Source organism: Piliocolobus tephrosceles, chromosome 14 (assembly GCF_002776525.5).
Source record: "Piliocolobus tephrosceles isolate RC106 chromosome 14, ASM277652v3, whole genome shotgun sequence".
In the NCBI taxonomy this organism is placed as follows: domain Eukaryota; kingdom Metazoa; phylum Chordata; class Mammalia; order Primates; family Cercopithecidae; genus Piliocolobus; species Piliocolobus tephrosceles.
Window position 1 is genome coordinate 23,131,454 of NC_045447.1, and position 26,874 is coordinate 23,158,327.

Here is a 26,874-nt window from a genome sequence, read left to right on the forward strand (position 1 = left end):
CCCTTCCCTTCCCTTCCCTTCCCTTCCCTTCCCTTCCCTTCCCTTCCCTTCCTTCTTTCCTCCTTTCCCCAATCTGTAAAGTGGGATGATAGTATCTTTTTTATGTATGTAAATCATCACAATATATGATATGTCATCAATAAAAGACAGCCTCTTCCTGCTCTTTTAGGATCCTATGTCTTGTGTTCTCAGTGGCTGTGATAGGATTTGCACAAGTAGGTGTCGATTAAATGTCCATGGATGGAGACAAATTAGGTCCTTAATTCTGCTTCTGACCCAGGTACCTGGTTATTTGTTCGGTGCAAACAGCATAGAGTTCCTGTTAAAGGTGATAGCTGAATGTTGGAGGCTACTACCAGCTTTTCAGGAAAGAAGCCTTTTGGCTCAGAATTTCATGGAGCTTCTGACTGTAAATAAAAATTGCATTGACTTCTGCTTGGAAGTGGGGATGGGAGGTCTGAGAGTAAGTGCACTCTGTCCAGGGTAGCCTCCTGCGGAAATGATTTCCAGAGCAGAGCGCCAAAGTGCTTTCGTAAATGACTCTGGCTCACCCCTTTCTCTATCTTCTGCCCTGTGTATACAACATTTATAAAAATAAACATTTGCTGGAGGCATTTGGGAGGAAGCCAAGGTGAAGCACCCAGCAAAAGAAACAGATACACCAGAGAACTCAGAACTCCCAAGAAGAATATAAGTTTTCAGAGGAGGAAACCCAGGGACTAGCGGATGTTTGGGAGGATGGTGATAGGAGAGGAATGTATGTTTTAGAGTTTCCATTCTGTCCACTCTTGGCTTCTCCTTTCATGTGTCATATTGTTATGAGTGAATGAGAGTGAATGAACTTCTCCACTGGACTGCATGATCCTTGAGGGAAGGGACTCTCAAATGAGTACTCATTTTTGGATTTGGGTTATTTATCCAAATATGATACATTTATCAAGTACCTACTTCATGCCAGGAACTCTGCTCCTACAACCACATTCATCATGCATTAGATGCTCCATAGTTAAGTGAGCATTCCTTCACCCTTAAAACTTAGTACTGCATTTGCTCCACTGGGCCCAGTGAACATGTCATCTCCTCATAAAAGCCAGATCTAAACTCCCACCCTAGGCAGAATAAGGCTTTTCCTCCTGTAAACTTCATAGCTTTTCAGATTTCCCACTAAAAGCTCTGTAATAGAAGCTCACTGAGTGTGAGGCTTGGCTTTGTTTACCTGTACACCCCACTGCCTAGAACAGTGCCTGGCAAATAGTAGTTGCTATGGTCTGAATGTTTGTGCTCCCCTCCCTCACACTGCAAAATTCGTATGTTGGAACCTAGTACCCAACATGATATAATAACATTAAGAGGGGAGGCCTTTTGGGAAGTTATTAAGTCCTTAGGGCTCTGCCCCCATGAATGGGATTAGTGCCCTTATAAAAAAGGTTGCAGAAAGGTGTCTTGCCCCTTCTACCATGTAAGGATCAGAAAGTGCCATCTGAGGAACAGGCCCTCACCAGACACTGAATCTGTTAGTGCCTTGACCTTGGACTTCCCAGCCTCCAGAAATACAAGCAACAAAATCTGTCGATTATTGATTATCCAGTTTAAGCTATTAAATATTTTGTTATAGCAGCCTGAAAAGATGAAGTCTGCAGGTACTCCATTAATATGAACAAATGATTAGTACCCAATTTCTCATTATTTTAAAGTCAAATATTTTGAGTCTGTCTCTATTACTAGGCTGTGAACACTTTGACGGGAGAGGCAGTGCTATTTTCTTCTTAATTTTTCCATTTCATGGCATAGAGAAGTGACTTAGTAAATGGTAATGGGATAAATGTATAACCAAACCTTCACTGTTTTTTATGAGTTTCTTTTAAATTATTCTCTGCTTTATAAAATCTAACATGTAATTTTGTTACATAAAATGTGTATTACAAAAGAGATACAGTCAAAGGCTCTTGCTGAGATAAGGGTACTACAGGGAGTGGTGGAAGGATGTGGTATGTGTGGTATGACCCAGACAGATGCCGTTAATGAGAATATCAGAGGACAGGTCATGAAAGCTAAAGAACGAATTTCAATACATTGTGTAGTCAAGCGATAAGTAGTCCTGAATTTGGCAAGGGGTGAAGAAAGAGGTGTTTATTCAGACAAAGAAAACAGCATTTATTATAGCATATAAGTGATAAAGTGAAAGGAAAATAATAGAAGTTCAGGAGAATGATAGGAGTTCAAAATGTCCAAAAGGTAGATTGCAGGTGGGCAGGTGCATCCAGTGGAGAGAAGGCACAGAAGTGAGGAAGTCAGGGACCATGTCAAACAAAGCCCTGTTATTCATGAGCAGGTTGGCCTTTGCCCGCTTTCTTTTCTCGCTGCTGAGTCACCTATTTTCTGCCCCAATCTTCATAAACAAAGAGAGGCATTAGTTAGATAGGTGATCTACCAGAAATACTAATGAGCTGATATCAAGAGAAACTAAGTCAGTTGAAAATATCTGGAAATATCCAGTTCGTAGAACTCGACCTAAATTCAAAATCTCTACACATTTTTTTTTTAAAGACATAATTTTACTCTTGTTGCCTAGGCTGGAGTGAAATAGCACGATCTCAGCTCACTGGAACCTCTGTCTCCCGGGTTCAAGTGATTCTCCTGCCTCAGCCTCCCAAGTAGCTGGGAATACAGGTGCTCACCACCAGGCCCGGCTAACTCTTTGTGTTTAGTGGAGACGGGGTTTCACCACTGTGGTCAGGCTGGTCTTGAATTCCTGACCTCAAGTGATCCACCCACCTCGGCCTCCCAAAGTGCTGGGAGTACAGATGTGAGCCACCAGGCCCGGCCAGTCTCCACACTCTTAAATCCAAAAAGCAGCAGTGGGAATGGAAACTAGATAACATATTTTATGCCAATTCTAATTAACTGGTAGTGGATGTCTGTGGTATGTTTTCAGTTTGTGATCCAACTGTGCTCTATAGAAATGAGATCTCAGATTGATTCACCCTGATGCCTCAGGAGCGCGAGGGGGAAGAGCAGGCAGCCCCACCTGTCATGCATCCCGCGTGCCCTGCAACCGCATTGTGCAATTCTCAGTTACACCACGCAGATCTCTATTTCTCAGTGAATTCTTTCTAAATGATTATGATTCTTCATTTATCCCATTTCTTTGTTGGAATACTTCTTCACTATGACGCATACCAGAGATTTTCCTAGAAATCCAGAAAACTGCTAGTGTGGGCCAGTCAGGCTAGTGATTACGAAATTCTCCAAATTCAAAAATGGTTCATTTGAATCAGCCAAACCAAAGAAAACTCTTACCACCAATTCCCGCCCACAGATTTTTTAAGCTAAAGTGAATTAGGGTTATCCAATTGCACATATATTAACAGTGATTACTACCTTAAGATGACTGCATTTCATTGCCATAGGCAGCATTTGAATTATCCAAGACTTAGGTATTGAAAATGTATGCAAGCTAAGGTGTTAACCCTCCCATAGTATGATATTGGTGATATTGGTACTTTTCTGTAGGTGCTCACCACGTATTTTCCTGCCATGATGATAGCACATTTCACTTAGCAGCTATTTTGTAAATATTTATTGAATGCGTAAAGAAATGAATTAATTGATGCAACAAATAGATAAATGAGTGAAGGCAGAAATTAATTACTCTTATCTAGCGCTAATGAAACTTTTTGAGGAGGAGAACCATGTATTTTCACCTTGGTGCTGCCTTGGAGGCTAGCATGTTACCTAATATGTAATTTTTAAAATTAAACATATATAGATTTATTGGAATATTATCACTCCTAGTAGATTATATGTCTTTATGTACTTTGGACTATAGTCCATGGATATGGACTACATTCCATGTGCTCTTTAAAATTCTTCACAGATTCCAGCACAGTATCTGGTGTTTAGTATGGTTAGAACTAGCAATGTATGTTTTATGTCATCTTTGGGATTTGAATTTCTCCACAAGTGGTTCATGAATCACTTGTGTCACAATATTAATATTAGAACCCTGCAGAAATCATTATTAGTTTTGATTCCAAGACAAAGCATGAGAATTTTTAACAAGCTTGTTGGGTGGCTCTGGTGAACAAAAGTTAGAGAATTATTTTCTAAACTAAGAGCTACTTGAGGATAGAACTAGATTTATGCACCTTTGACTTTCTTGTAATGCAGCATAATTCCTAGCTCACAGATGGTCTTATTTATTGAATGTAGGAGCTGTCAGAGTAAGTTATCTGCTGGCTGTGATGACTGCTGATGTGGTTTGGATCTGTGTCCACCTCCCCTCCTGCCCCCTACCAAGTCTCCCGTTGAATTGTAATCCCCAATGTTGGAGGTGGGACCTGATGGGAGGTGATTGGATCTTGGGAGCAGATTTCTTATGAATGGGTTAGCACCATTCCCTTGGTGCCGTTCTCATGGTAATGAGTGAGTTCTCGTGAGTTCTGGTTATTTAAAAGTGTGCATCTCTCCCTTCGCTTTCATGCTCCTGCTTCTGCTGTGTAAGATGCCTGCTCCCTCTTTGCCTGCTGCCATGATTGGAAGCTTCCTGAGGCCTCCCCTAAAGCAGAAGCTGCTAAGCTTCCTGTACAGCCTGCAGAATCATGAGCCAATTAAACCTCTTTGCTTTATAAATTACCTAGTCTCAGGTATTTCTTTATCACAATGTGAGCATGGACAAAGACAACTGTCAAATTGGTGATGTACTACCAAGGTAGTCAAATTAACAGGTGATCTCAAAAGGGTGAAATTGTGTATCATAGTTGTTTTTGCCAAAGTGCTTCTGGAAGTTAGGAGAGAGTGCCTCAAATTTTGTGACACTAGGAGTTCCCAACACTGCACACGGTCTGGGACCTTATCTAAGGAATATGCTACTGGTATTGTTGAGTTCACTAATCTCTGAACTCAACAATACCACCTAATATATTGACATTGATCAGGCTCCCTGTAAACAGACTCCAAGGCTGAGATTTGTATGTCAGAAGTTCATCAAGGGGTGCTTTTGGGAGATACACCTTTGGGAGTGTGAAGGCACTAGGGCTGGGCAAAGGGAGGAGCTGGGTCTCATGAAGTCACAACAGAGGCTTCCATGAGTCCCACCAGAAGCACTGGAGCTGGGATGGCCTTCAGAGTTGTTCCACATGAGGCAAGAGGGCCATGTTTTTGTACCCCACATTGAAGAATTCTGGATATGGGCTGGCCCTGGGAAGGGGTGTGACCTAGGGTGAGGAGGCTCCCTGCAGTAGAGGGCAGTTGGTAGCTGGAGAGCTGAGAGTGAACAGCAATCCCAATATCTGGGAAAAGAACTCCCTTTTCCCAGGTATCTGCATGGAGGTATCTGCATGGCACATCACTGCATCCAACATGTAAATTGTCTACAATAACCATTTCTGAAGAATTTACAGTTTGAAGATAGTACACTATGTTGCAGTAAATCATAGGATTTGGAGTCAGGAATAATGAATCTAAATCATACCGCTTCTTTTTATTAGCTGTGTAACCTCCATAAGTCACTTAAGTTTTCAGAATCTCAGGCTTTTATTTGTAATAGTGGTGTTTGCCAATGCCTGGCTCCTGGAAGATGATACATACAAGCACCTCTGCCTCCTCACCCTTTCCCCTTAAAGGTTATTTAGCATTGACTTAACATTCATTCATCTGTCAGACATGCCTTTTTTGATTTGACTAACTATGTATTTGTAAAACTAAAATGACTTGGATGTAGGTACAGTTGTATCCCTTGAGCATGTTTACTATATTGGTATCTTTTGAAAAAAATAACTTTATTTTATTTTATTTTATTTTGAGACAGGGTCTCACTCTGTAGTCCAGGCTGAAGTGCAGTGGCATGATCTTGTCTCACTGCAACCTCCGCCTTCCGGGTTCAAGTAATTCTCCTATCTCAGCCACCAGAATAGCTGGAATTACAGGCGTGTGCCACCAGGCCTGGCTACTTTTTTTGTATTTTTCTGTAGAGACAGGGTTTTGCTATGTTGGCAGGCTGGTCTTGAACTCCTGATCTCCAAGTAATAGGCCCACCTCAGCCTCCCAAATTGCTAGGATTATAGACATGAACCATCACACCCAGCAGAAAGAAATAACTTTAAAAGGAAGTATATGGACAGGCTTTACATCATAATGTGATAAAAAGGTAATTAAAGGAAACAATATGAAAAATATTAATCACTTATTTAAAAAATATCTGAGTGCCTATATCCTATGCTAGCCCTATTCTGTGTGCTTGGGATTTATCAGTGAACAAAGTAGATGGAAATCCTCTCTTTTTCAGAGCATACCTTCTAAAAGGGAACTAAAAACAAATTTAAATAAATACACAAGTTTGTTAGAAAGTAGTAAGTATGGGGAAAACAAGGATTTAGGGAGGATGCAAGTTGCAGTTTGAAATAGGGTGATCAGAGTGAGCCTCACTGAAAAAAATGGGATTTGAACAAGTATTGTAGGTGTTATGGGAGTCAGCTTTGAAGAAGAGTATTCTGAGTAGAGATCACAGCTGGTGCAAGGATCCTGAGGCAGGAGGATGCCTGTCATATTTGGGGAACAGCAGGGAGTCAGACCTTGAGATAAGTAGAGAAAGTAATCAAAGTGTGGTACTTTGACTATCCTAACCTCTTCACCAACACACAATTCAGGGCCTACCCTCCCAAAGCCATTCCTAAGACCTTCCCCAAGCCCCTGCTCTGCTGGAGTAGTCCACACTATGTTAACTTTCATTCCTCTTCACTTTCTAACTCCACACATGGAGCAGGAAACTACAAACACCATGGAGTATTATTATTCCAGTTTTCCTCTTTTTCTATAGAAACCACAATAGTGCATTCAGTCTGGAAAACATCACCAGGATAGAATAAAAAACATACACACACAAAAAAATCTAAGTTACATAGAAGCCTGGAACTGACATCCCCAAATTCTAAGTTTCAAACACAAGCCTGGAATTGACACCCCAAATGAGCTTCCGAAAGATAGCTCAAGGCCAGTCTTCATCTTGCTTCAGTATGTCCATGATAGCCACTAAGAGAAACTGATCTTGTATGTTTCCACAACTTGAATGTTTCATCCTGGAGTGGAATTTATAAAATGGAAAGAAAAAAATGGTTTGTGGTATAAGTAACAATGCTGCCTCTCAGACATATTCCTCCCCTGTGATCTGGATTCCATTTGGATTGAACATTTTCATAGATATACACACACAGGGTGGTTCCCATTGCTTAAATTCATACTCATAACTCAGCCTTAATATCCCAAAAGGATCTAGTGATAGATCTCACAATCTTGTAGAGAAAACTGTGCAAGATTTTAATTGAAGTCCTTGACCTCCAAATCTTCTGTGATTTCATTCCTGAGTATTTGTGAAGAAGGAAAATTCTGGATCCTTTTCCCCATGTTCAGGAGAAGCTACCTGATTTCAGCCCTTGAAAGCCAGAAAACCTGCATATTTGCTGGTCATGATTTGGTGCATTTAATAGTATGTAGTTCCTTCTGAAAGACCTAAATCTTGTTATAATATTTCTGATGAATTATCCAAAACACATTTTTGCTCTCTCTGATTTTTCCCCAGTGTCTCTAAAAACCATTTTGACAATGCTACCAAATAACTGAACTTTTTGTCAAGATGCTTAAAATTCATCAAACTCTTTTTTATCTGTAAGAAAGAATCCTATAACTGGAACAGAATGACAAAGATTTGACACCTGGCACTTCCATGTATTAACTTTGTGATCTGAAGCCAAACACTTAAGCATTCTGCACTACAGTGTCCAAGTCTGACTAAGCTACTTCACAAGAAACTATGCAACTGTACTGTGGAATAAGTTTGCCAGATAACTATAAGGTGATATTCAAGCGAAAGAGGTATTAAGGTCGGCTGCTGGTGGTCATGCAGGTCTCCTTGTCCCTGATGTAAAATTCTATGACATACAGAGCAATTGCTTAAATTTTTCTAATCCTTTAAAAAAATCAAAGGCACTCGCATGTGCATTTTCTTTTCTTTTCTTTTCTTTTTTTTTTTTTTTTTTTTGAGAGGGAGTCTGGCTCTGTGGCCCAGGCTGGAGTGCAGTGGCCGGATCTCAGCTCACTGCAAGCTCCGCCTCCCGGGTATACGCCATTCTCCTGCCTCAGCCTCCCCAAGTAGCTGGGACTACAGGCGCCAGCCACCTCGCCCAGCTAGCTTTTTTTGTATTTTTTAGTAGAGACGGGGTTTCACCGTGTTAGCCAGGATAGTCTCGAACTCCTGACCTCGTGATCCGCCCGTCTCGGCCTCCCAAAGTGCTGGGATTACAGGCTTGAGCCACCGCGCCCGGCCCGCATGTGCATTTTCTTATTCTACTCATATTATGTCTGTTTCCTTTGGGAGTTAACCCCTCTGAGTCCCAAATCTATATCTTACAGCTCTTGAAGTATCATCCTGTTTCTCACTAGGAGAATCAGTTTATGTTAATAATTAAGAACTCAGACTCTGGGGCCAGAAAGACTGCAAATTCTTTCACTCACTAGCTGCTGTGGGTAAATTTCTTCACTTCTCTAAGGCCAAGTTTTACAAAGTAAAAATAATAATAGTAATTACTTTATAGGATGTTGATTATATTTAATGAAATAATGCATATAATTATTTTAGCATAGTGCCTACTACATAGCAAGTGCTTAAAATTGATTATTATTGTTGTTGTTGCTGTTGTTATCAATATTATTAATTAACTATAAATATTATATAACTCTATTTTTTAAGTTAGGCATTGAAATTTTGTCTGCCAAGAAAAATGACTCTGGGTCATTAAGGTTAAAATATTTACCATGAATATAATGTTGTTAATATATTTTTCTCATAGATCATCATTTCTTTAAAAAAGAAAGCCATTCTGAGGCATTATTCTGATCTCTGTGTTAAAAGGGGTTTGGGTTGGAGGATGGTGGGGAACTGAACCATCAGGCTTAACTGAGAATCCATTGTAATTAAGGTGCTGGGCTAAGAATAGAATTGAGATATTTGGACTCTAATCAATATGTACTTAAAAGAGAGAGGCCTTTCAAGTGGAAGAGAAAAGGGTATCTGACCAGCAATTCTTCTGCTACCATGTACACTGCTCCCTCCAACTTCTCTACCAAAATACACATGTAGAAATTTCGATGTCCAGGTTGCTTTTACTAGCTATTCCCAGTTTGCTCAGCTCTCATTACAACCTGATGCCTTCTTCCCTGAGAGATTAAAAAAAAAAGCTTGAAGTTTATGCAAGTACTTTGTTGCCATACAGATCCAGACTTCTGTTTGAATCTTAGCTCTGACATTTACATTAGCTGTGTGACCTTGAGAAGATTCTGAGCATCTCTTGACATATTTTCCTCTGATCCAATGTGATGATTAAATTAGATAATTGAATCTATCATTTCTTGAGTGCCTATCATTCTTCTTGTCCTAAGCAAGGTGAGAGATACCAAAAAATCTTTACCTGGAGTCCAACTTTAGGAGAGATGCGGTATGTATGCAAATCACACTGTACTATTATGCATATAAGGATGACTTAGTAAGTGATAGTTGTTTTATTATTGTTATTATTATTAGCAGTAATAGTATGATCATGATTATCTGCTATTGAAGAGCAATGGGCAAGAGAAGACAGATAGGTTTTCTAGGCAATGGGAGCAACCAGAGCAACTGTGTTTGGGCTGGAACCCAAGATGTAATTGGGACACTAAATGCATGTGTAAAGCTGACAACAGTTAATAATTGGAAAACTCAAAAAGTAAACTTTGAGTCTTAACCCTACCACCACTCCCCAATACACACAGGTAAGTGCAAAACCAAAAGTAGAAGGTGAAGATTTTGATTCACCTCAAGGCAGCTAATTTTCCTGCATCCTTATTGCTAGGACTATGCCTTAATCTTTTCTCCTGAGCAAAGGGATTATGGGAGAGAAGTTCAAACTTCGAGCCTTTCTGAGGTGAGAGGGTTTAAAGAGAGCATCTCTGATTGCCCCTTGGAAGTTTTCACAGGTTTCTTTTTCTCTAGATGTGGCAGCTGATGGGGTATAGGATACAGTCTTGCTGTCCGATACAAAACAAAGGAGTACAGTGAACTAGGATGCCAGAATATCAAAATGGAGCTTGGCGTGTTGCTCAGTTCCTTCTTTGTTTTATATTTGGAGAAACTGAATCTCAAGGAGGGGAAAACTTGGGTAAAATCATGTAGCCAGAAGGTAGTAAAAACTACAGCCAATAGGAACCCAGGATGTGTGGCTCAAAATTTAGCACTGTTTTTTGCCATATAACACAGCTGTTTGCCTCCACGGAGCATATTACAAAAGAGTGTAACAGAAAAATGCCTTAGATACCCGAGGCCTCTCATTTTAGAGATGGGAATACTGAGGCCTGCAGAGAAAAATGGACTTGTCCAAGGTAATAGTGAATAAATTGCTGCATTTCAATTAGAATTTAAATCTCTGTACTCAAACAATATACTTTCTAGTGCCCACTCTCACACTGTTGCAAAAAGCTCATGGGCTGGAGAATTTTGGAAGCAGTCTTCACTCCTTGGGGTTTTCTGCCTATAGACCAGGAGTTAGCCTTCGAAAGCCTTAAGCCTGTGGTTGGCCATGCTCCAGGCTGGCTGCATGCACATCCCAAGTGGCAATTCCCATGAAATATCTCACAAAAACATGGTGGAAAGGAATGAGATCTTTTATTAAATCTGTTTTAGGCTTGCTGCCTGCTGGACTATCTTGGCCAGTTCAACTTCTTCCTCAATTTCTTGGCTCTTAAACATAAAGTACAGGTGCTGAGCTTGGGACTCCAGAGGACTCTAGAATGCTGACCTCAGGGTGAATGATCCTGCGGGTGCTCTTTGTATGTAGAGCACCTATTGACTGAGTGTTGCTGGCCAGAGCTACCTACAGAGATAAGCCGTTCAGCTCCTTGGCCAGGTACTAGTGAAAGAACAACAACAAACAAGGGCATCTGGAAACATGTAATCAGAATTGGCACCCTTGCGGGGGAAATGCAATGCAGTATATTAAATTATTTCTGCAACCACAGCTCTGTATCTAAAAGGGAAAAAATAATCAAACATAATGTTTCATATTTCAATTTTAAAAGAGGGAGGCTTGGTTTTTAATGTCAAACACAGAGTTCAGGGCAAGGCACACAGTTGGATTTGTAATTTATTTACATGTGCTTATTTATTTATTTATGGCTAACCGAGTTCCACAAAGAATTTGAAGCAAAGGATTTGTATTTTTTTTCCTTTCCAAGTTTGTTTGTGCCAATAGTTGTCATTGAGTGGCTTATCATTGCACTAGAAATTTGGGGGACAGATAAAAGAAGATGCGTCATTCTTGGCCTCAAGGTCTCAATCACAGGAAACAAAGATAGAATTATGATGATGATGATGATGATGTACACAATGTTATGGTTTATAAAAGTATTATCACATGTGGTAACCTAATGATCTTCTTAGGTGATACTGCAAGCAAATATAATTTCCTCTAGCTTACACAAAGTACTAAATTGACATGATGTAAAGAAAGGAAGAATGGTCTACTCAGATTCACTTGACTGATAGGTAGTAGAATCAAACCTGGATTCCCAGAATTTTTAAATTCAAAATAAAATCCTTGATTGACCAGTTCAGGCACTGAAACAGAAAAGAGGAAGAAAGGCTGAAATTGTTTTGAAAGGCTTTATGAAAGAGATGATATATGACTAAGCAAGAAAGACAAACAAGAGTTTGTTTTAGTGGAATTGAGAAAGAAAACAGCAATGCAACAAATGACTTCTCACTTCACAGAGGAAACTGACCAAGTTTAAGCACATTCCATGTCTACTTGGTGTTAAGTGCTTCCTGAAGCTCATCCACTTGCCTTCTTTGCTAGCCAGAATAGCACCACAGGTGGTTCAAACTATCCTGATGGTTACAAAGCCCAGCTTTCACCTTTTCCTGGGTGAGGGACTAGTTTTGGTAATGGCCTCCATCAGGCCCACTGCAGTTAGGGCCCCAGAAGCTCCAGCCTTGATGGGATCCATGGAGCCTCTGGCCGCATACACAGGCTGGGTGGTAAAACCCTTTTCACATTCACCTGGATGATACTTGGTAGAGTCAAACCAGGAATCTACCCACCAGGAAGACTTTTGCCAATGGAAAACAGGAACAGAGAAGGACGTTGATAGATACATTTCTTTTTCCATTTTTCTATCCTACCTTTGTCAGGCTGTTTTGAGATGCAGCAGCCTTAAAGGACCAAGCAACCAACTATGTTTTCTTGAGAAGCTATAGTCGCCTTATAACGGCTTTCCCTTAAAATATTATGTTCGCTTATTTCTAGAACATCAAACTCTCCTTGTTTTTCTTGTTCTTTCTGCTCACACCTTAGTCTCCTTTGGAATTCTTAATATTGAAATGCCCAGGTCTTCGTCTTTGGATACTTTCTTATCTAGGGTTAATATTTTTGGGTGAAAAAGCATTCTTATTTCAGATAAATATAAAACATTTTATTTTTTAGCCCAGACATGATTCTTGGACTTTCAGATTTGTTTATTAAATGAACTGCCTGATCAGTATTTCTTTGTGTATGTCTAATCAGCATCCCAAACTTAACATGACTAGAACCCAACCTTTTATATTCCACACATAACAGCAAATAAACAAACTTGCTCTCTAGTAGTTTTCCCTACCTCATGAAGTGCCTGTTCTAACCTGCAGTTGCTAGAGTAACCTTTGACTTCTTTTGTTCAACATCCCCCATCATCTCCAATCCATTAATGAATACAGAATTCATCCACTTATCCCCCTTCCACAGCAAGATGCCATTGTATTTTGCTAGATTAGTGCAGGAGCCTCCTGACTAATAATGTCTTTGCTGCTGCCCCATTCCCCTAGTTTCAAGGCAGAAGACTAAGCAGCTTTTTTAAAACATAAATCAGATAACAGCTCTCCTTAGCTTAAAACTCTCTTAAATTTTGCAACTTGTTCAGACTGGAAGCCTGTCCTTAAACTGGCCTACAAATGCCTCTGCAATCTGCCTCCCCATGATGTCAACAACCTTTTCTTTTCTGTCTCCACACCAACTATCTTAGACTCTTTGTCCCTCTTCCAACATGCTACGCTTGCTCTTTCCTTGGGCCTCTGCACTCACTATTCCTCTGACTAGAGGTAAGGTACCATAATTATGTGCCTGGATCAGTTCGTCACCTCTTCAGGTCATTGCTCCAAAGACATCTTCTCAAGAAAGCCCCTTCTGACCACCTTATATAATATTCCCACTGAAACCTTGTCTAATTTTCCTGCTTTATTATTTATTTATTTATATTGATACATATTTGATGTACATATTTTGGGAGTACGTGTAATAATTTCATACCTTCATACAATCCTAATCAGGGTAATTAGGATATCCAACATCTTAAATATTTAGCTTTGCATTATGCTAGATACATTCAACTTATTCTCTTCTAGCAATTTTGAAATGTGCAATCAAATTAATGTTAACTATCATCATCTTATTTGATTTTTTTTTTGCATACAGTTTCTCCCATTAAACATGTGACTCATTTCACTTATTTATTTGATGTATTGTCTATACCTATCCTCTTATTATAAGCACTATGAGTCTCGGGCCCTCCTCCAGGCTCCCATCCCCAGCTCCTGAGACAGTGTCTGGTACATGGAAGATGCCCAATAGATATTTGTTGAATGAGTGAGCACTCTGTCTCTTTACCCTGAGTACTCTATGATTGTCTTTCCTTTGGGATCAGTGTTTCCGATTGCTGAGGTGATGAGAAGGGTGTGGTAAAATGCCTTTATGATCATCGCTTGCTACTCAGAGCCTCAACGGAAGCTGCATCCCCCACCCCACGTGCAGGAAAACACAGCACATCCTCTGCAGCATATCTGTGAATCTGGCCGTTAACAAAGAGCAAGAGCATTAACATGAACATAGTCCAGACTTACAAAAGGCTGTCTCTGACCTATCAGTCCCTTCCCTCAAGGAACTTGTAGGCTCATAGGGCAGGTAAGGCTTTCCCAAGCAGCTGGTATAGTGTGCTGATGGCAATGAGTTACAGAGTGACATTTGCACATGCAAAAGAAAAGGGACAGTATTGGAAAAAGGCTTTAAGTTTTTATTTGAACCAAATGGCATTTCAATAAGCAAAAATAAAATGAAAAGGGGACATTTAAAAAAAGCTATTTACTAGGGGACCATGGGACTTGAGAGAAATGGATTCTGGAAACTGCGGCTGAGCATCTGAGTTTATTCAGGTTCTGAAGGGCAGCATTATGAGTGGACCCCCAAGATCAATAAAAGCCTCACAGAGCCAGTCATTTGGTGACAGTTTGTGAGAACATAACAATGACAACTCTTTTTTTTTTTTTTTTTTTGAGACGGAGTCTCCCTCTGTCACCAAAGCTGGAGTGCTGTGGCCGGATCTCAGCTCACTGCAAGCTCCGCCTCCCGGGTTAGCGCCATTCACCTGCCTCAGCCTCCCGAATAGCTGGGACTACAGGCGCCGCCACCTCGCCCAGCTAGTTTTTTGTAGTTTTTAGTAGAGATGGGGTTTCACCGTGTTAGCCAAGATGGTCTCGATCTCCTGACCTCGTGATCCACCCGTCTCGGCCTCCCAAAGTGCTGGGATTACAGGCTTGAGCCACGGTGCCCGGCCACAACAATGACAACTCTTAAGAAAATAAAAATGCATATGTCAAAATGTGTATTTGAGGGAAGTAAAACGTTCTATTTGGCTTCTGTACCACGGCTGGTTAGTGAAGAATGAATAAAGCAAGTCTTCTTCTTCTTATTATTATTATTGCAATGATAATTCATGTGGTTGCTTGTGTGGAGCAAGGAAATTCTTGTGTAAATGGCCTTTAATAGTAGTTGATGAACATCTGGACTCGTGTGTGTCAGGTCAGCTTGCAGAGAATTTTACTTTTTAATTTACTGGCTTTTGTGCTCATCCTTTCACTTTTTAAAAATTGGGAAAGTAAATGCAATTTTAACAGGACAAGCAATTTACACTACAAAATATATTTTGTGGTTCCATTAGTGAACTGAAGCTCTAGCACAGGCAGCTTATATGCCAATTCATCGAAATATATCTGCCCTCAAATAACAGACAAAAGGATCTAGGACTAGAAGATAATAATTTTGAACCCCTGCCTTGCTAACTGTTAGCTGTATGAACTTAGTTAGACACTCCTTCAAACCTTGATTTCTCTCTCAGTGAAATAGAGAAAATACTAAGGCTATTTCTAGGAAGATCTAATGAGATAAGATCTAATAATATGAAGTGCTTTGCAAATTATAAATCTCAGTTTGTCTAGAAAATTTGTGCTCCTATTGCAGTTATTGCTTATATATTAGTTCTTTTGTCCCTTCTTCAGTGTCCTCATTGAGAGATGCTGACAAAAATCAGTTGCATTTATATATACTATTAAACTATATTTTAAAAAATTAAGAAAATATTCTCATTTACCAATAACATCAGAAATAAAATAAAATACTTAAGAAAAATTTTAACCAAGGAAATGAAAGACCTGTTCAGTGAAAACTGTAAGATATTGATTAAAGAAGTTGAAAAAGATACAACTAAATGGAAAGATGTTTTATGTGCATGGACTGGAATAAGTAATATTGTTAAAATATCCGTACTACCCAAAGCGAGCTACAGATTCAATGCAATCCATATCAAAATTTCAATAGTATTTTTTCATGAAAATAGATAAAACAGTCCTAAACTTTACCTGAAACCACTAAAGACCCTGAATAGCCCAAACAATCTTGAGCAAGAACAAAGCCGGAGGAATCATACGTTGTGATTTCAAACTATATTACAAACCTATAGTAATTTCAAAAATATGGCATTGGCATTAAAACAATAGACATGTGAACCAATGGTACAGAATGCAGGACCCAGAAACAAACCCATGCCTATAAGGTCATATCTTTGACAAAAACTCCAAGAATACACAGTGATGAAAGTCTTTAAATAAATGGTGTTGGGAAACTGGATATCCACACGTAAAAGAATAGAGCTGAACTCTTCTATCACAGGCAAAACTTAGCTAGAAATGAATTAAAGAATGTAAGACCTGAAATTGTAAAATGAGTACACAAAGACATAAGGGAAAAGCTCTTTGACGTAGGGAATAATCTCTTTGGTCTTGACAATGACTTTTTAAAATATGACACAAAAATCACAGACACCAAAAACAAAAAATCACAGACACCAAAAACAAACAAATGGGACTATATTAAACTAAAACGTTTCTGCACAGCAAAGAAAACAATCAACAAAATGAAAAGACAACCCACAGAATGGGAGAAAGTATTTGTGAACTGTACATTTGATAAGGCATTAATGTCAAAAATATATTAAAAATTCATACAACTTAGCAAAACTCTAAGAAAACAAAACAAAATAACAACATACAAGCCTAAAAATAGGCAAAAGATTTGCATAGATATTTCTCACAAACAGACATATGAGTGAACAATGGGTATGTTAAAAAGTGCCCAACAGCACTAATCATCAGGGAACTGCAAATAAAAATCACATTGGGATATTACCTCATGCCTGTTAGGATGGCTATTATCAAAAAGACAAGAGATAGCAAGTGTTGATGGAGCTATGGAGAAAAGGGAACCCTTACACTATTAGTAAGAGTGTAATTGGCATGGCCATTAAGGTGAACAGTTTGGAGGTTTCTCAAAAAATGAATAGTAGAACCACTAAAAAATGCTCCATAAATCCCACTATGGCTATTAATTCCATTGCGAGGGAAATGCAATTAAGATGCCTAAGAAGTATCTGCACACCCACATTAATTGCAGTAATATTCACAATAGCCAAGATATGGAAACACCCAAAGTGTCTGTTAATGGATGAATAGATAAAAGAAGTGTGGCATATATACACAATGAAGTATATTCAGCCAGAAAAAAGAAGGAAACCCTGCCTTGTGACAACAGGGATGAACGTGAAGAATGTTAGGCTAAGTGAAATAAACCAGATATGGAAGGACAAATTCTGCATGGTCTCACTTACATGTGGAATGTAAAAATGTCAAAGTCACGGAAGCAGAGTAGACAGGTGATTGCCAGAGAGTAGGAGGTGGGAGAAATAGGGAGATGTTCCAAATGTACACACTTTCAGCTATAAGATGAATAACTTCTGGGGATCTCAAACATAGCATAATAATGTTGATGACTGTAGTTAACAAGGGTGTATTGTATACTTGAAATGTGCTAAGGTAGTAGATCTTATGTGTCCTCACCACATGCACACATGAAAGAAGGTGACAGATGTATAAATTAGCTTGATGTTGATAATTATTTCACAATGCACACATTTATCAAATTATCACATTGTGCACCTTAAATACATACTGAGCAATATTTATTGATTGTACTTCTTTCACAAAAATAAAACAGACAAAAAACAAAAATATGCTTAATTTAATTAATCTCTGGTTTTATTTCTCCTACTTCTTTTCCCAAAGGCTCAGTGCTAGCGGATTCACAAGCAACCTATACTCCTCAAAGAAACACGATGATAAGATGAAGGCGATCTCTCGAACTAGCGACTGGGGCTCTTCCTTCAGTGAAAAAAGTGGGTGTATGCAGACTCCTGAATCTAGATTGCAGGGATGTGACCTATGTAATGAACTTGCTGTTTATGGCTCATCATCTTCTTCAATGACGCGAAAAATAGTAACAACTAATACGTCTCGGGGAAAGTAAATACTTTAATGGACTTGTTACAGGTAAGTCTTTTAAAAATCTTTTATTATAAAGTGTTTCAGAGATAGATAAGAGATTGGTATCCATAATATATAAAGAACCTTAAAATCAATAAAAATGTAAATTTCAATAAGCCAAGATTATATATAGCCAATTGACAGAGAGAAAACATAATGGCTTACAACGGGCTAAAAAATATAAGAATATGCTTTACCTCACCAATAATAAGAGAAAAGTAAAAATGAACAATCCAAAACAGAAATAAACATAACAACAGTGACAGACCACTTTACGTCTAACAGCTTGACAAAAATTAAAAATCTAATGTATTCGATTGATAATTCAATAAATTCTAATTGTCTTTAGTCCTGTGTATTTTAGTCACTTTAGTGAACTTCCGTGGGTTTTTGTGTGTGTGTCGAAAGAGGTCAAGGAACATTATAATTTTATTTATATAAAGTATTCCATTTACTTATGAAGTCTTCTGCATTGCTTTGTAAATTTTTCACTCAACCACCAGTTTAATGCACAGTTAAATAAAAAAAAACTTTGCTGTTTCAGTCAATCTTTGTTTACCAAAGATTCCCTCTTTTTCCATCTAGGCTCTGAGGTGTGCTTATTCCATGTATCAGAAAAAAAAAAAAAAAAAAAAAAAAAAAAAGAACTAAACATTTCCTTAATAAACATTGATTTTGTTCACATCATTTTAACCATCCAGGATTTAATCCACTTCGAAGGGCTTTTTTCTGCCCTAAATGGGATATTTCGGCTCAGCGACCTTTTAGCTTCTTTCCAACTTTGAGATCATATAACTACCTAGATTCCAAATGTATGTTTAGTATTTTAAACATAGTATTCAAAGAAAAGTCAAAGGATTGGTGGAGAGGATTGTCAGGGTGGGCTAGGTGTATGTAGGATGCAGTGAGGGATGGAGTTGGGGAGGTCAAGTGGTACCAATTGTGGGTTGGAATTCTGCAAGCAGCCATGGGTCACAGATGAATCTTATAGAGGGCTTAAAGAGTAGCATGTGCACAAAGTTACAGTCACACAGCATTCACTCTGGTAGGGTTGATGACATCTCAGTCCCTACATCAGGTCCGCAGCCTCTGGAGGTGGGCCCTTGTAACCACCCTCAGATTCATCTGTAGGGTTTTTTCCACAGTTCCCTGGGAATCTTCCCCGACAGGGCTCTACCATCGTGTCCCAAGCTGAAACCTTCCCTCCAAGTTCTGTGTCCCTGATGTTAGAATGGGTACCACCTGCAAGCCATACCATGGGACTATTGCCTCCTGCTTAGAAGAGGCTTCTGGGAAACACATTTGCCTTCCTGCACATGTGGGGGATTATGTCAGGGCCTTGGGAGGAAAGATCAAGCTCTTTGAAAATGAGATTATATTTGCACTTGTTTATCTGGCTTCCCAGAGAGTGAAAAGAGATGGGATGGGTACTGAGGAGAGGAAAGATTTGCTCAGAGCCAAGAACCCTGGCCTGAGAGTCAGAAGGATTATTTAATCTTAATGAAAAAATGGGTTTAACAAAAGTGGCCAATTAATAAAGAGGACTCTTTAATGGAAATATTTATTGAGCTTTTACTACATGCCAGGAACAGTTCTAGGCTCTGAAAATACATCAATGAAACGAGATAAGACAGGTTGCCTATTCTTACAAGTTTAGAATCTAGTGGGAAGTAGGTAATATGAGATAATTTTCATATTAAAATTAAGATAATTATATTAAAAATTCTATTATGTATTAAGATAATTATATTAAAATTAATTCTATTAAAATTACGATAATTTACTTAAACAGCTCATCACTATTTCTGGTACATTGTAAAAGCTCAATACATGGTAGTTATTTTTAAATGCTCACTGGTAGGTAAATCTATGAAGGTAGAACACTGTGGGTCTTGCAGTATCCTTATCATCGTCAGCACTCAATAACCATTATGTTTATTGAATGACTGAATAAATGGCTCTGCCAATTGACTAGATGTGAGTTGGAGAAACTCACTTTCTCTCTCTAGGATGCAGATTTCTCTTAAGTACAATAGAGGAAGGAGAACACTGCTGATCTATGGCTCCCAATAGCAATCCCAATTCACAACGACCCCATCCTCAGTCCAGATAATTCATCCCGGGTCTCTCAGTCTCACTTAAAGGGACTTTCAGGGAAAACTTCCACTTATCATTTCACACTAGTCTTCAACAAGACCTTTAAGCTTAAGATGAACTAATCTAATCACCATCCTCTAAATTCTCCACGTGTTTCTTGCCCCTAGGCCTCTGCTCACAGTACTTCCTCTGAGAGCCTTCTGTTCTTTTCTCCATCTAGTTGACTTTTTCTTGTTATTGACATTCATCATCAGCTGTCTTCTCAAGAGAATCTCCCTTGCCATCTCTTCACTCTCACCTTGCACATTTAGGATCCCCTCTGCTATGCTGGCAAAGCTCCCAGGGCTTAACCTTAACTTGGCATGGGTACATTTAATTGTGATTATCTGTTTCAGTGTTTTGTTTTTTTTTTTTTTTTTTTTTGAGATCAGAGATAGTTTCATTTTTTCTTTGTATTCTGAAAGACTCACAGTGCCTTTCACATAATAGATGCTCCATAATCTTTTATTAAGACAGGGTCTCTCTCTGTCACCCAGGCTGGAGTTCAGTTATATGAACACAGCTCACAGGGTCTGGGCAAGTTATCCAGGCTGATTTTGAAATTCTGGGCTCGAGCAATCCTTCTGCCCTGGCTTCCCAAAATGCTTGAATTACAGGTGTGAACCACTGTACCCAACCAATAAATGTTTCTTGAATTGAACTGAGTTTTTGTCCTCCATATGCCACTGGGACAAAAATTGCCAGTCATCATTTTATAATGAGTTCATATTAATGTTGACAATAATTTGTTTTTTTTTTTACATTGCCCAGCTGAAGAAACAAATAGAAAAAATTTCAAAGTCTGGATATCAAAAATAATATATAATTCCAAGTTAAGCTGAAATAAGATTATAGAAAAGTATCAACGCATTAAAGTAGAAAGTCAATTATACTGATATAAGTGGGTCTTAAACCTAGTTCTGCCACTTAAATTATCTCCCTTCAATCTCTTGGGTTCAATGAAATTAGTAGTAGAAAGAGTACTTGTTTTGGCATGAGACAAATCTGGATTCAGTTGAGATATATATATATCTTTTTCTAATCTTTTTCTTCACTGACCTGTGAAATGTAGTATATTCTTGAAGTGCAATTCTTTCATCTGTATCATGGTCTAATTAGATATAATACATAGGGTATTCTTAATATTTTGTAAAATGATTTAAGTAAAGAATTTAACATAGAATCTACCCTATGTGAAATACACAATGCACACTGGTTTTTCCATTTATAAAATTAGGATCTTGGGGACAGAATGCATCAGAGGATGTAGCCATGTCTATGAAAATGGTATGCCTAGTTACTGGCCATGGTTGATATTCAATATATATCTGTTAAAATAATGAAAATGGTGACATCATAATAACTCTTTTGTTGAAACCAGCACTACTTCCTGAAATGTATTTGAGTCAGTTAGAAGCTAGTTTTCTGATGAAGAAGAAAGTAATAAAAACAAGTAAGAAGACATAAAAATAAGATGAAGAAAAGGGAGGAGGGGCAGGAAAAGGAGGAGAAGGATGAGGGAGATGAAGAGAAGGAAGAAGAACAAGGTGAAAAAAGAGGAGGAGGAGGACGGGAAGGAGGGGAAAGAGGAGAAGATGAATTAAATTTTTACAGAAGGATGAGAAAATTGTAAATCTTTATAAAGGAGCGTAAAATGTGATATGTGTATTATTAAGAAAAAAGAAATACTATCAGTTTGAAATAATTTTTTGAGTTTTCAGCCCAGAATAGTCCTGGTGGACTTTGTCTCTACCAAAGGATACCGTAAGAGGTATTGGGATGAAGCTGCTTTCATCCTTATTTTACAAAGGTCTGCCAACATCTCTTAGGACCAACTGCTCTATACTTGTGAATTTCTTGGAATTCCAGGATAGCTATGGCCTATGTTTTAGTGACCCAAGGCAGCAAAATTGCAACGGTCTAAACTGGATTTCTTGATTTAGCATCAAAAGTCTGATCTTTTAAATAGCTTGTGGAAGTTAAAAATGGCCAAGCCTTGACATCAGGGAATTACCCTTTTAAAAAATTATTATTTCTTTAGAAAGCACCACATGTCTGGATTTTTCCATCTCATTATTGGCATGACCATTTTTGCAGGCTTAGTAATGATACTCTTTTTAAACGTTAGTCATAGTAATGAGACCCTTTTAGGAGAGAACCAAAGGCTCCATATTTAGTCTTTCAACTAATGATCTTGGGTAAAATGTTGAATTTGATATGTGCTACAGAAACAGTTAAAAATGCAGCAAAAACTAGCTTTGAGAGGCAGTCAAGCTTGCCTGTGTATTCGTCTTATAATCAGGAGGTATGCATAAGTTAGGCCTTTGCCTTTTCTTGACTATTTGTTTTCTTTGCTTGATATCTTTTTAATTTACTTTACATTTTTATATGTTATGACATTAAAAAGGAAAATATCAAAATGAAATATAGATGCCTTTAGGCACTTTTTCTTTTCTTTTTTCCTTGTCTCTGATTATAAGAAAGGAACTTCGGTGTGGTAATATACAAAATAAATAAAGTTCTAAAAACAGCATAAAACACCTATATCCCATCAACTGGAAATGTGTGTGAGTGTGCGTGTGTACACTCACACACACACACACACACAAATATGATCTATATGTCTCTAGTTTTCAGTCTGAAGTTTTTATTTTTCATCTTTATATACTACTTGCATAATTTTATATTAAACTGTTTTGTTGTTTGTGTTGTTTTTGTTTTTCTTTTCAACCTTAGATGAAGCATATAATTGAGTCAATCTTACTCCATTTCATGGTAATTATCTTGATTCTTTCAAGGCCTCATACTTGTTTTATTTTACATTGCATTTTATCTTCTATTCATTTTCTCTCCCTCCTCTTTTCCCCTTTGTTCCTCAAAATATCCAGACTAGCATATTGATGTTTCTTAGATATACAGTCAAGCTTAACACATATTTTGTTGTTTTATGTAAATATACATTTTTAATTTTCACAAATAAAATTATACATTTGTTACTTATCCTATTTCATAATTTATTCAATAAATACTGTGTTTTTAACATTTAACTTTATTCCTCTAAGTGCATTTAGTTTTTGTCTTCTATCTATAATTCTGCTTTGTATTGATCACCCTCTTCTTTTTAATTTACCCAACCTTTTGGTAATAGACATTTAGATTGATCTACCTCCTTATTACCATACATATCTTATGAATAAATTTGTCATGCACATCCCTTGATAGACTTGTGCATGGCTTTCTCTGGAGTAGATACCCAAGAGTAGGATTCCTACATCCCTGGCCACATACACACGCAATTTCACTTAGTACTACCAAGATTTGCCCTCGAAATTGGCCACACCAGTTCAGGCTCCCACCTGTAGGGCAGGGAGTGGGTTCCCATTTCACTCCTGTATTAGTCCGTTTTCATACCGCTATAAAGAACTGCCTGAGACTGGGTAATTTATAAAGGAAAGAGGTTTAATTGACTCACAGTTCAGCATGGCTGGGGAGGTTTCAGGAAACTTAAAATCGTGGTGGAAAGCGAACGGGAAGCAAGGCACCTTCCTCACAGGTGGCAGGAAAGAGCTGTGGAGGAAAGTGGAAAGAGCTCCTTATAAAACCATCAGATCTCGTGAAGAACTCACTATCATGAGAACAGCTTGAAGGAAACTGCCCCCACTTTCAATTACCTTCAATTTGTCTCTCCCTTGACCTATGGGTATTATGGGGATTACAATTCAAGATGAGATATGGGTCAGGACACAAAGCCTAACCATATCAACTTTCTCACCCCATATACAATAAGGCACAATTGTAGATATCAGCTAAATATAAAGCAGTGTATGTTATCTCTGCGTGCAATATTCTTCCCCCAGACATTCACATGGGTCACTCCCTCTCCTTCAAGTCTTTATTCAAATGTCAGTTTATAAATGAAGACTTCACTGAAGCTCTTTAAAAAATTGCAACCCCAAACTTTTTATTATTTTTGAAATTGCAACTCCCACACTTTATATTCCCTTTCCCTTCTTATTATTTAATAGAACTCTGTAATCTCTTACATGTTAATATTTGTCACTGTTTTACGTGTCCTTTAAAAATATATATTCTTTGTTGGGTACAGTGGTCTGTATGTATCTATTAGATAGTGCCTACTAATCATATTTTTGAAATTTTTTAAAACACTTTCACTTATTTTAAAAATCTACTTGATCTGTTAGAGGAACATGTAAAAATCTCACCCTATAAGTTATTGCCACATTTATTTCTCTCTGATATTCTTATACTGTTGTTTTATTAATTCTGTGTCTATTTCCTTAGGTGCATGTATGTTTATGAATATTGTTTCTTTTTTGATCTATTGTTCTATTACCTATGTTATTTTACTATTTTTCTGACTTTACTTAAAATTATATTAATATGTTATAAAAATTGCTATCTCAGACATCTGTAGTACATATTATCCTCATATATATGTTTCTATTTTTTTGTGTGCACTATATCCTTTGTTTTTAATTTTTTTCTTAAAGATAACAAATTAGTGGATTTTGGCATTAAAAAGTACAGTTTAAGAATCTCTGAGTCTTGAACAGTAAATTTATACCATGTACATTTAATGTATCATGATTATATTTGTACTTATTTCTGTAACTTTATTTTGCAGTTCTGTTTGTCATGGTTATTTGTCTTTTCATCTTCCTTCCTGCCTCCAATTAATGGAGTAAATTCCATTGTGCAGTTTAGAAAAATTATATTGAATTATTTCTGATAGTTAGAGAACATTTATTTAGAACTTTATATTGTTTCGCCATTTTCTTATCAATTTTTAAGACTTTCAATGTGCATGTCTTCCATGATCAAGAAAAACACTTTAGCCCATTTTCTTCTTATTTGTCCTCTTCTCCTTCACCCTCTCATAGTATCATATTGAGTTTTAATCTTAATTCCTATACATTTTTTCTCTTTTCTCACTTTTTTTTTATTTTGTGAGTGATCATTAAGACAATAACTTTTATTAAGGTAATTAATTAACTTTGTTAGCAAGATCTTCTATAATTTTCCTGAATTTAATAGTCTACTTGTAATATTTTTTAATAAAAATATCTGCAAAAATGGTATTTTTGTATTAAAACTTTTGGGACTTTTTATGCCTAAGACTGATTATTTAGCTTTTTCATTTAGAGTTGATATACACGTACTTTTTTTTAGCACTTTGGAAATATTTCTCCACTATCCTCTTGCATCTGGTGCTTCATACTCAATGTTGGTTTCTACCTGATTTCCTCTTCCTCTATAGATCAGGTCTTTATTTCCCCTAGAATTGGATAACATTTTCTCCTTTACTGAAGTCTTTAATTTTACTGTACAGTCTTCTTTTATTTCCATGTTTCTTGTTTGTTTTGATTTCTTTTTCACATGATTTAGCACTCTGAGACCTTTCTATCTGTAATTTTGCTTCTGTTTTATTTTAGGACAGTCTCAATTGTTATTTCTTCAAGCATGCTTTTTATGCATCCCCCACTAACTTCTTTCCAGTATTCCTATTATATAAAAATTGGCAGCTCTCTTTTACTCCTTTACATTCCTTAAGTTAAAAGAATATTAATCAATATATTTCTTTCCAATATCTTCCATGTACATTCATTAGTCTGAATTTCCACTTGATTCTTTAACTCTTCATTGAATCCATGCTTTCATTTATTCACTATGAAAACTTTATTTTAGCTTTTTATTTTGCTAACGTTATCACCATGATTTTTTTATGTTTTGTTTTCTTGCTTTATATTTCTAATAGACTATCTTATTATTCTGAAGATGACTTTTTATGTTTACATCTATTTTCCTAAGCATATCTAAGCTTCATAAAGGCAAGGACCATGTCTTATACATCAACTTTTATATCTCAGTTCTTTAAAAATATGACATTCTTAAAAACATTTGCTAAATTACTAAATGTGCTAAGTTAGTGAAAGAAAAGATACATTTTATTCATTGTATAATTTTTGAAGTGTTTTAGTGAATGCTTAGCATTTTTTAAAGCACACTTATTGATTAGCAGAAAAGTTTTTTTTGAGGCTACTTTGCTAAAACTGTGGCTCTTCTGATATGCTAGCTTTGGACTTCCAGCCATTAGAACTATAAAAGAATACATTTCTGCTGTTTTTAACTACCAAGTTTGTGTTACTTTGTTACTACAGCCACAGGACTCTAATACACATGGTGAAAAGTTCTGGGATCCCTTTATACAATGATCTCCCTTCCACCTTTTAGTGATTTATAATATACATTAATATATTAAAAGATCTATTAAGTCAGTGAATTTATTTAGATCAATATTTTCAAAACTTATTTGAGTCTGGGATTCATTCCTTATCTACTCTCTTCATAACATTGATAGCCTGTGTGACTATGATTTACAAAGTACACTTTGAAGAATCTTGAATTAAATATTCCTAATCCTAAAATTAGGTAAAAAATAGTTGCAAAATCATAGCATACTTTCTTTCATTCTTAAAACAATTGACACACTGTTATTTACGCTTTAGGTAGAAATCCTGTGGAATTCGTATTTTCTCTTTCTTCCTCTTTCTCTCTCTTTCTTTCTCTTTCTTTCTTTCTTTTTCTTTCTTTCCTTCCTTTCTTTCTCTTTCTCTTTCTTTCTTTCTCTCTCTCTTTCTTTCTTTCTTTTTCTTTTTCTTTCTCTTTTCCCTTTCCTTTCCTTCCTTTTCTTTCTTTCCTTCCCTTCCTTCCTTTCCTTCCCTTCCTTCCCTTCCTTCTCTTTCTTTGTCTTTCTTTCTCTCTTTCGCTTTCCCTTCCTTTCCCTCCCTTCCTTCCCTTCCTCTCTTCCCTTTCTCCCTTCCCTTCCCTTCCTTTCCCTTCTTTTCCTTCCTTCCCTCCTTCCTTCCTTCCTTCCTTCCTTCCTTCCTTCCTTCCTTCCTTCCTTCCTTCCTTCCTCTCTTTCTTTCTCTCCTTCCTTCCTTCATTCTTTCCTTCCT

At 37.4% G+C, this 26,874-nt stretch overlaps 1 long non-coding RNA gene across 1 annotated transcript in view; it reads left to right on the top strand.

The window, feature by feature from the left end:
- Positions 1 to 26,874, top strand: part of LOC111550388 — a 36,135-nt gene that overhangs the window by 964 nt on the left and 8,297 nt on the right. The window contains exon 2 of the long non-coding RNA XR_002734019.2: positions 17,504 to 17,767. This is a non-coding gene — a long non-coding RNA (uncharacterized LOC111550388). The remainder of the gene's footprint in view (positions 1 to 17,503; positions 17,768 to 26,874) is intronic.